Below are 15,846 nucleotides of genomic sequence, written 5' to 3' on the forward strand. Positions count from 1 at the left end.
CATGGAGGGGAAGGGAAATACCGCTGCTGCTGCTGCACAGAGAATTGGAGGGTGAGGGAAATACTGCTGCTGTTGCTGCACAGGGAAGTGGGGGTTTGGGGGATGGAAATGCTGCTGCACAGGAAAATGGAGGGGGAGGGAATGCGGCTGCTGCACAGGGAAGTGGGGTGGGGGAGGGAAATGCTGCTGCACAGGAAAATGGAGAGGAAGGGAATGGTGTTGCAGCTGCTGCACAGGGAAGTGGAGAGGGAAATGCTGCTGCACAGGGAAGGGGGGGAAATGCTGCTGCACAGGGAAATGGAGGGGGGGGGGAAATGCTGCTGTGGCTGCTGCACAGAGAAGTGGGTTGGAAGAAATGCTGCTGCATAGGGGGCAGGGAGAGAGACGGATAGAAAGAAAGATAGACGGAGGGAGGGAGACAGAAAGAAAGGAAGAAAGACACGGGGGCAGGGAGAGAGACAGAAAGACAGACAGACAAAGGGGGCCAGGAAGAGAGACAGACAGAAAGAAAGACAGCGGGAGGGAGAGAGACAGAAAGAAAGAAAGAAAGAAAGACAGACAGACATATATTCTAGCACCTGTTAATGTAACGGGCTTAAAGACTAGTACCCTATAAAGTACTTACCAGCTCAGTGGGTTCTTGTGCACCATCCAATGTTCTATCCTACACTATCGTGATCAACTGCTATTGCCTGCAGGGGAGAGAGCAAGAAGGGAAATGATTGTACCCTCTGCAGTCTATTGATTGCTAATGAATATCTTAATGGGCTTCACTTAGAGAAGGGCATAAAAGCAATATAGGAGAGAGATACTTATGCCTTGGAGAAGAGGGCTAATGCTAATGAGTATAGTTTTAAACTGTGAGCTGGCATTCCAAAAGGGGTCACAAAGTGCATTGCAGTAAAATTTTAATAACAAAGAACTCCAACCATTTTAATAGCCTTCCTCTGGACCAACTCCATTCTGTTTATATCTGTAATCTCCATAATTGTACATAATATTCTAAATGAGGTCTTACCAGAGTCTTATACAGAGGCATCAATACCTCCTTTTTTGTCCTACTGGCTATACCTCTCCCTATGCACCCTAGCATCCTCCTAGCTTTCACCATTACCTTTTCAATCTGTTTGGCTACCTTTAGATCAGGGGTGCCCACACTTTTTGGGCTTGCGAGCTACTTTTAAAATGACCAAGTCAAAATGATCTACCAACAATAAAATTTAAAAAAACACAAAGCACAGTGTACGCAGAGAAAATGTTAATTATCATTTATATTCTGGGGGTTTTTTCAAAGAGATCAAAGCAGATGACTTTATGCAATGTCACTTCAGTAACAACCATACAAAAATAGACAAATATACCCCCTCCCTTTTTATTAAACCGCAATAGCGGTTTTAGTGCAGGGAGCTGTGCTGAATGCCCTGCGCTGCTCTCAATACTCATAGGCTCCCTGCGCTAAAAAACACTATTGCGGTTTAGTAAAAGGGGGCCATAGTGCAAAATATAGACAGCAGATATAAATTCTCAAAATGGCCACATTTTGATCACTAAATTGAAAATAAAAATCATTTTTCCTACCTTTGTTGTCTGGACATTATTCAAATCTTGTTGGTCCCAGGCTCTGGTTGTCTTCTGATAACTTGCTTGCCAGGGTCTCCTTCTTTCTTCTATCTTCTATCTCTGTCCTCCCCTTTCATTTCCCTTCCCTCCCCTGGAAGTCTGGCATCTTTCCTTTTTTTCATTTCCATCCACAGATCCACTTTTCTCAACTACCCTTTCATTGAGCATCTCTCCCTCCTTCCCCACCACCCCAGGGTCCACCATCTCTCCTTTTCTTTTTCCAACTACCCTCCTATCCAGTATCTCTTCCCCCCCCCCACACCATCCCTTGTGTCCAACTTCTCTCCATTTCTGTTCCTTCCCTCCCTAAATCCACAATCTCTCACCCACTCCTCTGTTTTTAGACCCATTATTTCTTCCCCCCCCAAAGTCCGGCATATTCACATCTCTTTGAACCCCCCTTCCCTCCCTCCCTCTGTGTATTTCTACAGCAGGGCCCTGAAGGCTTGCACACCACCCCTTGAAGGCCTGCCTGTCCTCCTGAAGGTCTGCACCCCCCTGAAGGCCTGCACATTCCCCCCTGAAGGCCTGCCCCTGCCCCCTCCCCCCTGGAAGACCTGCATGTTCCTCCCTGCCCTCCCACATCCTTTGACCTAATTCCTGCAGGGAGCAGCCTGCATTGAGGATCGCTGGTACTTTAGCAATCCTTGCAGGTTGCCATAGGCCTCAGGAGCTGTCTTCCCTCTGCCCCAATCCTGCCTCTGACTCAGAGGAGGGGCAGGACCACGGCAGAGGGAAGACCTAAAAACTTACCTGTTCTCGAAATACCTAGGGAACGAACCAGGACAATAGCCCCCCTTCGTAATACCATCCCAAAACCGAACTTGTAAACTGTTAACCCCTAATCACTAACTAAAAACACCTAAAAACTTACCTGTTCTCGAAATACCTAGGGAACGAACCAGGACAATAGCCTCCCTTCGTAATACCATCCCAAAACCGAACTTGTAAACTGTTAACCCCTAATCACTAACTATGAATACTCCATTCAATTTATGGAATTTTTCTAATTCTTTGTAAGCCGCATGGCCCTGCAGCATACGAACTGTTGTTATCACGATTAATGTTGTCATAATCAGATGTACACTGCTATACTCTGTAATTCGCTGTCTGTACAATTTCTCTTTATTGTAAACCGCCTAGAAGTCGCAAGATTGTTGGCGGTATATAAGAATAAAGTTATTATTATTATTATTATCCCATTCCTCAGAGCGATCTCCATTGACAACTACCTTCTGTCGCATTCTACTGAACCAGTTCCTGACCCAGTCCGTCACTTTGGGACCCATCCCAAGGGCACTCAATTTATTTATTAGACGTCTTTGTGGAGCACTGTCAAAGGCTTTGCTAAAATCTAAATACACCACATTTAGCGCACATCCTCTATCCAATTCACTGGTCACCCAGTCAAAGAAATTAATCAGATTTATCTGACCTGTCTCTAGTGAATCCATGTTGCCTCAGGTCCTGTAATCCACTGGATTCCTGAAGCATCACTATTCTCTGTTTTAAAAGTGTTTCCATTAATTTACTTACCGGCCTGTAGTTCCCTGAATGTAAACCACTTAGGCTATTAGTGGTATATAAATACTAAAATGAATATTTACATCTATCTTTGTGGAAAGGGACCATTCCAGTCTTCTAGAGAAGCATTGAAAAGGTCAGCCTGCAGAGTCACCAGAATTTTCTTAAGTTCTTTCAGTACCCATCCAGCCCCATCATTTTATCCACCTTTAGCTAGCTCCTCACAAACTCAATCCACTGAAAATCGATCAGGGTCTACCATACTTGCATCCCAATTTGCATCTGTCTTCTGCATTCCCGCTCCTGACACTTCAGTTATAAACAAATATTTCTGTTCTTCTGTGTTCACCAATTCAGCCTTTATCAGCAGCATCTACATATTTCTCTCCTTCACCTTTGAGTCTCACAATGTCACTTTTGCACTTCTTTCTGTCACTAATATACCTAAAAAAAAGTCTTGACCCTCCCCAGTTTTACTGTGTGTACTATTTTGTCTTCTATTTGCATCTTTTTCTTCCTGAGTACATGACCAGCTTCTTTTAATTTTTCCAGATATTTTTACCTGTCTTTCTGTGATCTTTTGTAGTTTATGAAAGCTATGAAACAAAACAGTGGAACCAGGCCCTGGAGTCCAGGAGTTAAATATCACAGTTTATTGGTGTTCACAACAAATCAATGTCTCAATAAAATCGAAATCTGACAGATGCCAACAGGATAAAAACATGAAAACATCAAAATTGTACTGTTTTAGAGGTAAACAGTCTGTGTTTCGGCAAAAGAATTGCCTTCCTTAGGGGTCCTGATAAATAAGAATAACAACCATACAAAGAAAACAGAAAAAGAAAACCAATCAGAATTTGAATATGAACAATCCACTATAACATAAATGAGGAAGTGTGGCGCAGTGGTTGGAGCTACAGCCTCAGCACCCTGGGGTTACCCAGGGTGCTGAGGCTGTAGCTCCAACCACTGCGCCACACTTCCTCATTTATGTTATAGTGGATTGTTCATATTCAAATTCTGATTGGTTTTCTTTTTCTGTTTTCTTTGTATGGTTATTCTTATTTATCAGGACCCCTAAGGAAGGCAATTCTTTTGCCGAAACACAGACTGTTTACCTCTAAAACAGTACAATTTTGATGTTTTCATGTTTTTATCCTGTTGGCATCTGTCAGATTTTGATTTTATTGAGACATTGATTTGTTGTGAACACCAATAAACTGTGATATTTAACTCCTGGACTCCAGGGCCTGGTTCCACTGCTCCCTGTGACCCTGGGCAAGTCACTTAATCCTCCATAGCCCCAAGTACATTAGATAGATTGTGAGCCCACCGGGACAGATAGGGAAAATGCTTGAGTACCTGATTGTAAAACCGCTTAGATAACCTTGATAGGCGGTATATTAAAAAACCTAATAAACTTGAAACTTGAGGAATGTTGGAAAAGCAATGAGCCACAGTGTGACATCCATAATCTTACATTATATATTAGTGATTTAAAACAACTAACTCTCAAACCTTCCATACTTTAACTATATGTTATAAAACATGGTGGCTAGATCATTTGCTGATCAGGAAAGCATCATAAATAACCTTACCATAATGATATAATAAATACACAGAAGTATATGAGAAGAGCCACCACTGCATGTGTCATAGTCACTAACAGACAGAGAGGCATAGATTCAAAATTTACATACAATGCTGCAATGAGGCCATAAGAAATTGAAAAAGACATAAAAACAGTAACCCTCCCCTTTACCTTAAAACAATAAATGAGCATCCAGACAAGCTTTGAGTGACTTATCAGAACAAACCTTAACACTGTGGGCTAACATTCAGACAGGTTAACAGGCATCAGATTGTACAACCTTGTAATAAAATGAACAATGAAAAAAAAAAAAATGTATTCTTGTATACCGCCAGAGCCATAATAGTTCAAGGTGGTTTACAAAGCAATGTTACTTACCGTAACAGTTGTTATCCAGGGACAGCAGGCAGCTATTCTCACTAGTGGGTGATGTCATCCGACAGAGCCCCGATACGGACGTCTCACAAGCATATTTTGCTTGAAGAAACTCAGAAGTTTTGAGATGCCCGCACCGCGCATGCGCCAGTGCTTTCCCGCCTGATGCTCCGGGCGTGTCTCCTCAGTTCAGGTAGCTAGCAGAGAAGCCAACCCAGGGGAGGTGGGTGGGACGTGAGAATAGCTGCCTGCTGTCCCTGGATAACAACTGTTACGGTAAGTAACATTGCTTTATCCCAGGACAAGCAGGCAGGTATTCTCACTAATGGGTGACCTCCAAGCTAACCTCTATGGGATGGTGGGAGAGTTGGCAACTTAGGAGAATAAATTTTGTAATACTGTTTGGCCAAACTGTCCATCCCGTCTGGAGAAAGTATCCAGACAATAATGAGAGGTGAATGTATGAACCGAGGACCAAGTGGCAGCCTTACAAATCTCAATCGGTGTCGATCTGAGGAAGGCTACAGAGGCTGCCATTGCTCTGACCTTATGGGCTGTGACCTTACAGGGAAGGGGTAATCCAGCCTGGGCATAGCAGAAAGAGATACAAGCCGCCATCCAGTTGGAGATGGTGCGCTTCGATACAGGTCATCCCAACTTGTTTGGATCAAAGGAGACGAAAAGTTGAGGAGCAGTTCTGTGTGGTTTGGTGCGATCCAGGTAGAAAGCCAAAGCACGTTTACAGTCCAGAGTATGAAGAGCTGATTCTCCAGGATGAGAATCAGGCTTTGGAAAAAACCACTGGAAGCACAATGGATTGGTTGAGATGAAATTCAGAGACCACTTTAGGCAGGAATTTCAGATGAGTGTGGAGGACAACCTTGTCATGATGGAATACTGTGAAAGGCGGATCCGCCACTAAGGCCTAAAGCTCACTGACCCTGCGAGCAGACGTGAGGGCCACCAGAAAAACCACTTTCCAGGTGAGATACTTAAGTGGAGCCTTGTTGAGAGGCTCAAAAGGAGGTTTCATAAGCTGAGAAAGGACAACATTGAGATCCCAAACCACTGGAGGAGGTTTGAGAAGAGGATTGACATGGAAAAGTTCTTTCATAAATCTGGAAACCACAGGATGAGCAGAGAGAGGTTTCCCTTGTAGAGGCTGATGGAAAGCCGCAATAGCACTCAGGTGGACTCGTATAGATGTAGACTTGAGACCAGACTGAGATAGTCCAATACAGAGGATAGGGAGGCTCGCTGAGGCTCCTTGGAATTGGAAACACACCAGGAAGAAAATCTAGTCCATTTCTGGGAGTAGCATTGACGAGTAGCAGGCTTCCTGGAAGCCTCCAAGACATCCCTCACCGCCTGGGTAAACTGGTGAGGAGTTACATTGAGAGGAACCAAGCTGTCAGGTGGAGAGACTGCAGGTTGGGATGAAGTAGTGATCCTTGATGTTGAGTAAGTAGTGAAGGAAACACTGGAAGAAGGACCGGCTGCTGCTGAGTTGAAGTAGAAGGGAGAACCAAGGTTGCCTGGGCCACCGAGGAGCTATCAGAATCATGGTGGCCTGGTCGGATTTCAATTTGACCAGAGTCTTTTGAATGAGAGGATATGGCGGAAATGCATACAGAAAGCGATTCCCCCAATCCAGCAGAAAGGCATCTGCCTCGAGACGATAGGAGTGTAGATCCTGGAGCAAAACTGAGGCAGTTTGAAGTTGTGGGGAGCCGCAAAGAGGTCTATCTGAGGCGTCCCCCTCTGTGCAAAGATCTAATGAAGGGGGGTGGAATGGAGAATCCATTCATGAGGCTGGAGTAGACAACTCAAGTTGTCTGCCAAGACATTGTCCTTCCCCTGAATGTAGACAGCTTTGAGGAAGGCGTTGTGGCGAACCGCCCAATCCCAGACTCTGAGAGCTTCCTGGCAGAGGGAGGCCGAGCCCGTGCCCCCCTGCTTGTTGACATAATACATGGCGACCTGGTTGTCTGTGCGAATGAGGACCACCATGTCGTGAAGCAGATGTTGAAAAGTTTGAAGAGCATAGAAGATGGCTCTGAGCTCCAGAAGATTGATTTGATGGAGTTGGTCCGCACTGGTCCAGAATCCCTGAGTGTGAAGCCCATCCAGATGAGCCCCCCAGGCATAGGTCGAGGAATCGGTTGTGAGAACCTTCTGGTGGGGAGGGGTGTGAAACAGCAAACCTCTGGATAGATTCGAAGAGGTCATCCACCAAAGTAGAGACTGCCGAAGAGCAGGAGTGACCATGATGTGTCGAGTCAACGGGTCTGACACCTGAGTCCATTGAGAAGCCAGGGTCCACTGAGGAATTCTGAGATGGAGTCTGGCAAAAGGCGTCACATGAACTGTAGAGGCCATGTGGCCCAGGAGGACCATCATGTGTCTCGCTGAGATGGACGGGCGAGAAGACACAGACTGGCAGAGATGAAGAAAAGCATCCAAGCGCTGAGGGGGAAGGAATGCTCGGAGTCGAATAGTGTCCAGGACCGCCCCAATGAAGGGGAGAGACTGGGTGGGCTGTAGATGAGATTTGGGGAAGTTGATCTCGAAGCCCAAACTCTGCAGGAAGCAAATAGTGGCCAGGGTTGCCGAAATGACCCCCGGAGCTGAGGGGGCCTTGATGAGCCAATCGTCGAGGTAGGGAAATACCTGAAGACCCCTGTTCCGGAGTGCAGCGGCCACCACCACCAGACACTTCGTGAAGACTCTGGGAGACGAGGACAGGCCGAATGGAAGCACTCGATACTGCAGATGTAGGTGTCCCACCCGAAATCTGAGGAACTTGCGGGAGGCCGGATGAATGGGAATGTGAGTGTAGGCCTCCTTGAGATCCAGAGAGCATAACCAGTCGTTCTGCTCGAGGAGGGGATAGAGAGAAGCAAGGGTCAGCATGTGAAACCTCTCCTTGACCAAGAACTTGTTGAGGACCCGAAGGTCCAGTATGGGCCGCAGGTCGCCCGTCTTCTTCGGGACAAGGAAGTACCGGGAGTAAAAACCCCGGTTGTGCTGGTCCATCGGGACCGGCTCGATGTCCCGAAGCCGGAGCAAAGCTTGAGCTTCCTGAAGAAGGAGGGCGGTCTGTGTCAAGTTGGAAGGATACTCTCTTGGAGGGTGGTCCGGAGGGACCCGATGGAATTGAAGAGAGTATCCTTCTCTTACGATGGAAAGGACCCAGAGGTCGGTGGTAATAGCCTCCCATCGATGATAAAAATGGTGGAGGCGACCCCCGATGGGAAAAACAGGGGGATGCAGAACGATGTCAGTTATGCTCCCTGGGATGGAGTCAAAAAGGCTGAGGAGCCTTGGGTACATTAGGCGGTTGAGGTTTCTGCTGAGCCTTCTGAGGAGGCTGCCTCTTCGCCGGTTGTCTCGCAGCCGGAGCCTGCCGTGGAGTGTAACGCCGCTGATAGATCAAGGTCGGTCTAGCAGGTCGAGACTGTTGAGGCTTGGGCCGAAGGATAGATTGAAAAGACTTTTCATGGTCAGAAAGTTTCTTCGTCACAGTCTCGATTGACTCGTCAAACAAATCCGCTCCCACACAAGGAACATTGGCAAGCCTGTCCTGGAGGTTCGGATCCATGTCAATGGTCCGAAGCCATGCCAACCGATGCATGGCCACGGAACAGGCGGCAGCACGTGCCGAAAGCTCAAAGGCATCGTACGAGGATTGCATCAACTGGAGGCGTAGCTGGGACAGTGAGGCTACCACTTCCTCGAATTCAAATCGAGCCTGGGAATCGATATAAGGTGTAAATTTGCGAAGAACAGGCAGGAAGAACTCCAAATAAGATGCAAAGTAAAAATTATAATTGAGAACTCTGGAAGCCATCATCGAGTTCTGGTAGATTCTCCTCCCAAACTTATCCATCGTCCTGCCCTCACGACCCGGGGGAACGGAGGCGTACACCTGGGACGGATGAGACCGCTTGAGGGAGGATTCGACCAGCAGGGATTGATGAGAGAGTTGAGAGCCCTCGAACCCCTTGTAATGGACCGTGCGGTATCGTGCATCCAACTTGCCCGAGACCGCAGGAATGGAATATGGCGTCTCAAAACATCTCATAAATGTTTGATCAAGCAATTTATGGAGAGGCAGTCGAAGAGACTCCGCAGGAGGATGAGGCAAGTGCATGGTATCGAGATACTCCTTAGAGTATCGAGACCCGGTGTCCAAGGTAACATCCAAGTCATCTGCCGGAGGAAAGAAGAAAAAGACAACTGATCCGCCAGCACAGGCCTCCGAGAAGGACTGGAAGAAGTCGAGGCCTCGGGATCCAGAGAGACCTGGGATCGACAGGGAGAAAAAGAGGTAGATGGTTCATCGTACTCCGGCCCCTCCGGGGGGGGACATGTCAGATGAAGAGTACCCCAGACGTGGCAGCTTCTTCTGCGGCGAAACCTCAGAGTGGCGCGAGGAGTGCCGTGATGAATGCCTGGACCGATGCCCCTCACGGTGTCTGGAGGGGGATCGAGAATGACGATGCTTCGCATGGTCCCCCGATGCCTCTAGCGAGTAAATGGGACTCGAGGCTGTGAAGCGAAGAGGCTGAAGAATCGACGCCTCACGCGACGCAGTCCAGGCCTGGTAGGGAGTACGGAAGAACTCTTCCTGAGACTTGTGATGCCCAGGGCTTCGATTACCCAAAGGGGGATCCCCGCCCTGTTGACGTGGAGGCGTGACCGGCTCCAAAGGGGGCATGTCACTGAAGGAAGCCCGCCTCGAGGGACCGGCCGCCCTATGTCGCTCCTCCTCGCCAAGCAGCGAGATCGACCGGCGAGGAGGAGGGGGCGGTCCGCCCCCCGGAATCGGGACCTGGAGGTCACCCTGGATGGAGGCGATTAACCTGGGTCCCATAGTTTGCATGAGCTCGACAAACTGAGCTTCCAAAAGGGACAGCAGCGAAGCCGATATGGAGGGATCCGCACCGAAAGGGGGTCCTCCAGCACGGTCTTCGCGCTCCTTCGTGGTCAAGTACTTCTGCTTGGAAGCTTTCGGCACTTTAATGACCTTGGGTGGAATGGCAGAAGGCAGTACCTGAGCCGAGGAGATGGAGGTAGGCACCGGCGCCGAACTCGGGGTCGAAACCGGAACAAACGAAGCCGGCTTCAGAAGACCCGGAGTAGCAGGAGTAGTAGCGGGCTTCGCATGGACAGGCGAAGCGGCTGATGAAGTCGAAGCTGAAGGTTCTTTTGCAGCTTCCATCTTGAACATCAACTCCCACAACAGACAGCGCCGCTTAAACGCCCACGCTGTAAGAGTGGAACAAGGCCGGCACGATTTCGGGAAATGTTCTGGACCAAGACACTGCAGGCAGCGTCGATGCGGGTCCGTCAGCGAAATCGCGCGCTGGCACTTGCTACACTTTTTAAAACCGGTGATTGGCCGGGACATAGGCCGAAAAAGCTCCGCCGCGAGATCGAAGGAGTGGGGCCTGAGCTACGTGGCCGACCTGGCCGACTCGCCGGAAGGAAAAATTTTTTTTTTTTTTTTTTAAAGAATAAAACAAAGAAAACACACGATAAAGAGTAAAAGAAACCCAAAATCGCGGCAATTAGAAGGCAAAAAAACGGGAATTCAGTCAGCGCAGAATTGAAGTAAAACTTCTCAGCTCTGCGGAAAGAAAAGAACTGAGGAGACACGCCTGGAGCATCGGGCGGGAAGGCACTGGCGCATGCGCGGTGCGGGCATCTCGAAACTTCTGAGTTTCTTCAAGCAAAATATGCTTGTGAGACGTCCGTATCGGGGCTCTGTCGGATGACATCACCCACTAGTGAGAATACCTGCCTGCTTGTCCTGGGATAATGAGAAGTACTGGACAATCGATGAAAAAAATACAATACAAATCATCAGAAATATATACAAGATAAAAAGATAAAAGATAAAAACTGAATCATTAGGTTACAAATCGATCACACAAATGTGTTTTTACTAATTTTCTAAAAATAAAATAAGATGGAGCATATAGTCATTAATTTTACATTACATTACATTAGTGATTTCTATTCCGCCAATGCCTTGCGGTTCAAGGCGGATTACATCAAAGTTATCAAGAATTACATAAAAGTTTACAGGAATAGCATAAGCGATGTCATAATAGTTACTTAAGAAGTACCAAAGAGTTGTCGAGATCTTAAGGTGATAAATGTTGGGTAATTAAAAGCATTTTAGACTTTGTTGGGTAGTTAGAAGCAAATTAGAGTGTATTAAGGGTATAGAGAGGGTAGGTAGGGTTTGGGTAGGGACTGGTTGTGCTAGATGGGTTTTATGTATTTTTTGAAGAGTATGGTTTTAATATCTTTCTTGAAGGTTTTGTAGTCTGTGGTCGATGATAATAGAATGGTGATTTGTCTGTCCAGTTTAGCTGCTTTGGAGGCTATTAGGTTGTCATATAGTTTTTTTCATTTGACATTTTTGGATGATGGGTGTGTGAATAGTGAGTGGGTTCTCCTGTGCCTGGTTGAAGAGGATTGAGTTAGTAGGTTATTCCAGTAGATTGGGCTTTCTCCATTAATAGCCTTGAAAAATAGGCAGTAGAATTTGAAGTGTACTCTTGCTTGTATTGGAAGCCAGTGTGAGTCATGGTATGCTTCTGTGATATGGTCATATTTTTTCAGTGAGTAGATGAGTCTTAGGGCTGTATTTTGTATTGTTTGTAATTGTTTTATCATGGTTGCTGGGCATGGGAGGTATAGTATGTTGCAGTAGTCTATTAGTCCAAGGATAAGAGATTGTTCCAAAAGTAGGAATTTTTTCCTGTCGAAGAATTTTCGGATTTGTCTTAGATTTCTCATGGTCACGAACGATGCTTTTATTACTTTGTTGATTTGTGGTTGCATGGTACAGCCTCTGTCAATTATTACTCCCAGAAGTTTTAGTGTGGGTTGAATGGGGTATGAGATCGAGTTTATTACTAGATTTGTTAAGGTTGGAGTTTTGTTATTTTCTAGGAGGATGAAGTTTGTTTTGTCAGGGTTAAGTTTTAATTTGTGTTCTGTCATCCATGTTGCTACTGTTTTGAGTGTTCTGTGTATTGTGCTTGTCATGGTGGGTTCTGGGTGGTCAAAGGGGAGAAGAATAGTGATGTCATCTGCATAGCTGTATGAAGTTATGCCATGTTTGTCTTGGTAGGAGTTGAGGGAGGCTATGTATATATTGAATAGTGTGGGTGATAGGGGTGATCCTTGGGGAACTCCGCAGGGGTTGGACCATGGTTCTGATCTTTCTTGCATTGTTTTAACCCTGTAGGTTCTGGATTGTAGGAAGCCTTTGAACCATGCAAGTACCTTGCCTGAGATTCCTATGGAGTCTAGAGTTTGTAGAAGAATGTTGTGATCTACCAGGTCGAAGGCTGCAGAGAGGTCTAGTTGTATGAGCAGGATTTTTTTGCCTGTACAGAGGTATTGTCTGGCAGTGTCCATTAGTGTTCCTAGTAGGGTCTCCGTGCTGTAGTGGCTCTGAAGCTAGACTATGTGATGGAGTAAGTTGTGATTATCTAGGTATGAGGTTTAAGTTTTGGCTACGAGGCTTTCCATCAGTGGGATTGAGGCTATGGGTCTGTAAGTTGGATGGTTGGTCCGTTGCTTCTTTGGGGTCTTTTAATATCGGAGTTATGATGATTTCGCTGAGTTCTTGTGGGAAATGACCTTCTAGTAGTAAAGAATGTATCCATTGTAGAAGCAGGGAGCGGAATAATGTACTTGAGGTTTTCAGTAGATATGGGAGGCCCCTGCCCCTTGTTTCTCTGCCCTGGTGCTGGTGGAGGACTACTCGGTGGGGGGAGGAGTTGGGCCTTTTCCCCCCTTCCTGGAATTTGTTGATAACCCTGGTGCTGTGGATGCCTTTTTCCTGAGGGAACGTAAATCTAGTTGTAGGTTTGTGGGTCAGTTTTTAGCGATTAGCATGGGCTCTATTCCCTCGTTTCTGGAATATAAATGTCGTTGGGGATGGCCGGGTACTTCTAAGATGGCTTATCTCCAGATCCGCAGTTACTGCCATGTGCTCTGGTCTTCCTGGGGTGTTCTTCCTCAATTTTATCCCCTAGATGGCATTTTTATCCATTTTGCCTGTACTTAATAAGCTATTGGGATGGTACAGGATGGGGAAAGCATTTAAGCCTACGCAATTTTTGAAGCAGATGACTGGGGGAGAAGGTTACTGCTGCTGAACTATCTACCGTACTTGTTTTCTTGCTGTTTCTAGGGCTACCCCTAATGTAGGCCAGCAAGAGATGCATTTGAAAATTATACCCAAGGTTTATATCACCAGAAGTAGGGGGCACCAGATGGGTTTATGGCCTGATTAGAGTTGTCACCACTGTGCAGTTAACCAGGACACTCTAGTGCATCATTTCCTGGAATGTCCCTTTCTGGGGGACCTATGGACATCGGTGTTCCAAAAAGTCAAGGGCATACTGGGATCCTCTCTGGAGTGGTCCTATAAGACGTTGCTCCTGAATATAATGAGTTCCCTTGTTGATTCTGGCATTTCAGAACACCACAGAGGCTTCTTATTGGTGGCTTTTGGGTTGGTTAAAACATAAGAATTGCTGCTGCTGCTGCTGGGTCAGACCAGTGGTCCATCATGCCCAGCATTCTGCCCCCGCGGTGGCCCCTAGGTCAAAGACCAGTGCCCTAACTGAGACCAGCCCTAGCTACGTACGTTCCAGTTCAGCAGGAACTTGTCTAATTCTGAAACACTGGGTGGGGGAAGATTGCCCTACTGTTCAGCACTGGCTGGCATGTATGTCACAAATGGCAATCGGGGGAAAAAAATGCGATGGAACCATCCAGGGATCCAGAGTAATCAAAGTTATTACATTAGGGATTTCTATTCCGCCATTACCTCGCAGTTCAAGGTGGATTACAAGAGAGTTATAGAAGGTGGATACAAAAGATATTTGGTCATTTTCAGGGAAAATAAAGAGTAGAGTAGATTGTTTCGGGGGGTTGGGGAGTTAGTGGAGGGAAAGAAGGGGACTTGTGGTGTTAGGTCTCTTTCAGGGATTTCTTGAACAGTATAGTCTTTATTTTTTTTCTGAATGTTTTGTAGTCTGGGGTCGCTATCAGTAGATTGGAGATTTGGTTGTCAAGTTTTGCTGCTTGAGTGGCCAGGAGGCCATCATATAGTTTTTTCTTTTTAATTTCTTTGATTGGAGGGTGTGTGAATGGGGTATGAGTTTTCCTATGCCTGGTTTAGTTGGTTTGGATGAGGCGGTTGTTCAGGTAGGTTGGGCTGTCTCCGTTTATAGTTTTAAATAGTAGACAAAAAAATTTGAATAATATTCTTGCTGGAATTGGAATGCGAGAGTTCCTTTTAGGTGTATGCGAGAGTCCAGAGAGGGTGGGGGTGGGAAGGGAAGGGAGGGTGGTTGGGGTATATACAATATAATCTCGTTATAACGGACTCGCTTATAACGGAACCTCGCCTATAGCGGACAAGGTCCGCTGGTCCTGGCGGTGCGCCTTTATCAACATACAGAAAATCATTGCATATAGCGTACTCGCATATAACGGACTTTCGGATATAACGGACAACCAATTTTATCCCCAGAGCTGCTTTTAGCTGTAGTTTTGTTCGGTTATAATGGACATGCTGCTCTGCCTGCAAGGCGCGTGGCGTGCTGGTGATATAATATCAAAATGCAGCCAAGAAAATGACAATATTTTTCTTTCCAGTACTTTACGACATAATGCTTTAGAACAGGGGTGTCCAACCCGCAGCACATGGACCACATGCAGCCCCGCTCGAGTGCGATGGGTGTTTTCCTCTGCCGCCCCTGGGTATTTACCGTCTTGCTGGCTTCCTCCTCCATCTTGCTGCAGCGTTTGCTCAAAGCCGTGGGCAACGGATCCTATGTGCCTCTTGCGGCACCCCACCTTTCCCCCTCCCTGCTCCTTACCTTCATGACAGGCAATTTCTAAATTTGTTTCCTACCAGCAGCCGGAGTGTTGAAATCATGTGCGGCTGCTGTAAAGGTCATCTCTGACGCAACTGGAAGTTGAAGGGACCTGGGGAAGGTGGGCTAGAGAGGAACAGACGCTGAAAGGAACTGGGGAAGGTGGGCTAGAGAGGAACAGACGCTGAAGGGAACTGGGGAAGACATGACCCCCTTTCTTGCTTGACTTCTATCAACTCCCAGCCTCCCTTAAACTGGGCTAGCAAGTCCCATTTTCTAGCATCCCTCCTTCCCTTCCACCTCCCACCCAACATCTCTCCCTCTCTCTTCCATGAGTCAACATCTCTCCATCCCTGCCACCTGTTGTCTAATATGACACTTTATCTCCACCCTTCTTCATGATCTGACATCTCCCCATTCCTTCTTATACCTCCACCCCAGCATTCCAGAACTTACCAACTTTCTCAACTTTTCCTTCTAAAGGTCACTGGCAGAGGTCACCATTCACATAGTGAGGGAGAATTGGGAGTAAGACCTGCATGAAAATGTAGGCGGAAGAAGACGCAAGCATAAGACCTGCATATTGTAGGCGAAGACCCCTGAGAACCCCAAATAATTATATTTCTAAGAGAGACATTGTGCATATGAATTCAAACTTCTAAGCAGTCATTTTCCTCTCTGCCAGTAAGAAAGAGATTCACCTTTGCTCCAGAAACCAGCAGTCAGATCTCCTGACTGTGGCATCACTGTTTTTGGACTTTTCAGAACAGTACAGTATATGATAAGAAGTCCTCCTAAGAAGTGCTAGCGAAGGACAGT

Source organism: Geotrypetes seraphini, chromosome 7 (genome assembly GCF_902459505.1).
Source record: "Geotrypetes seraphini chromosome 7, aGeoSer1.1, whole genome shotgun sequence".
Classification (NCBI taxonomy): domain Eukaryota; kingdom Metazoa; phylum Chordata; class Amphibia; order Gymnophiona; family Dermophiidae; genus Geotrypetes; species Geotrypetes seraphini.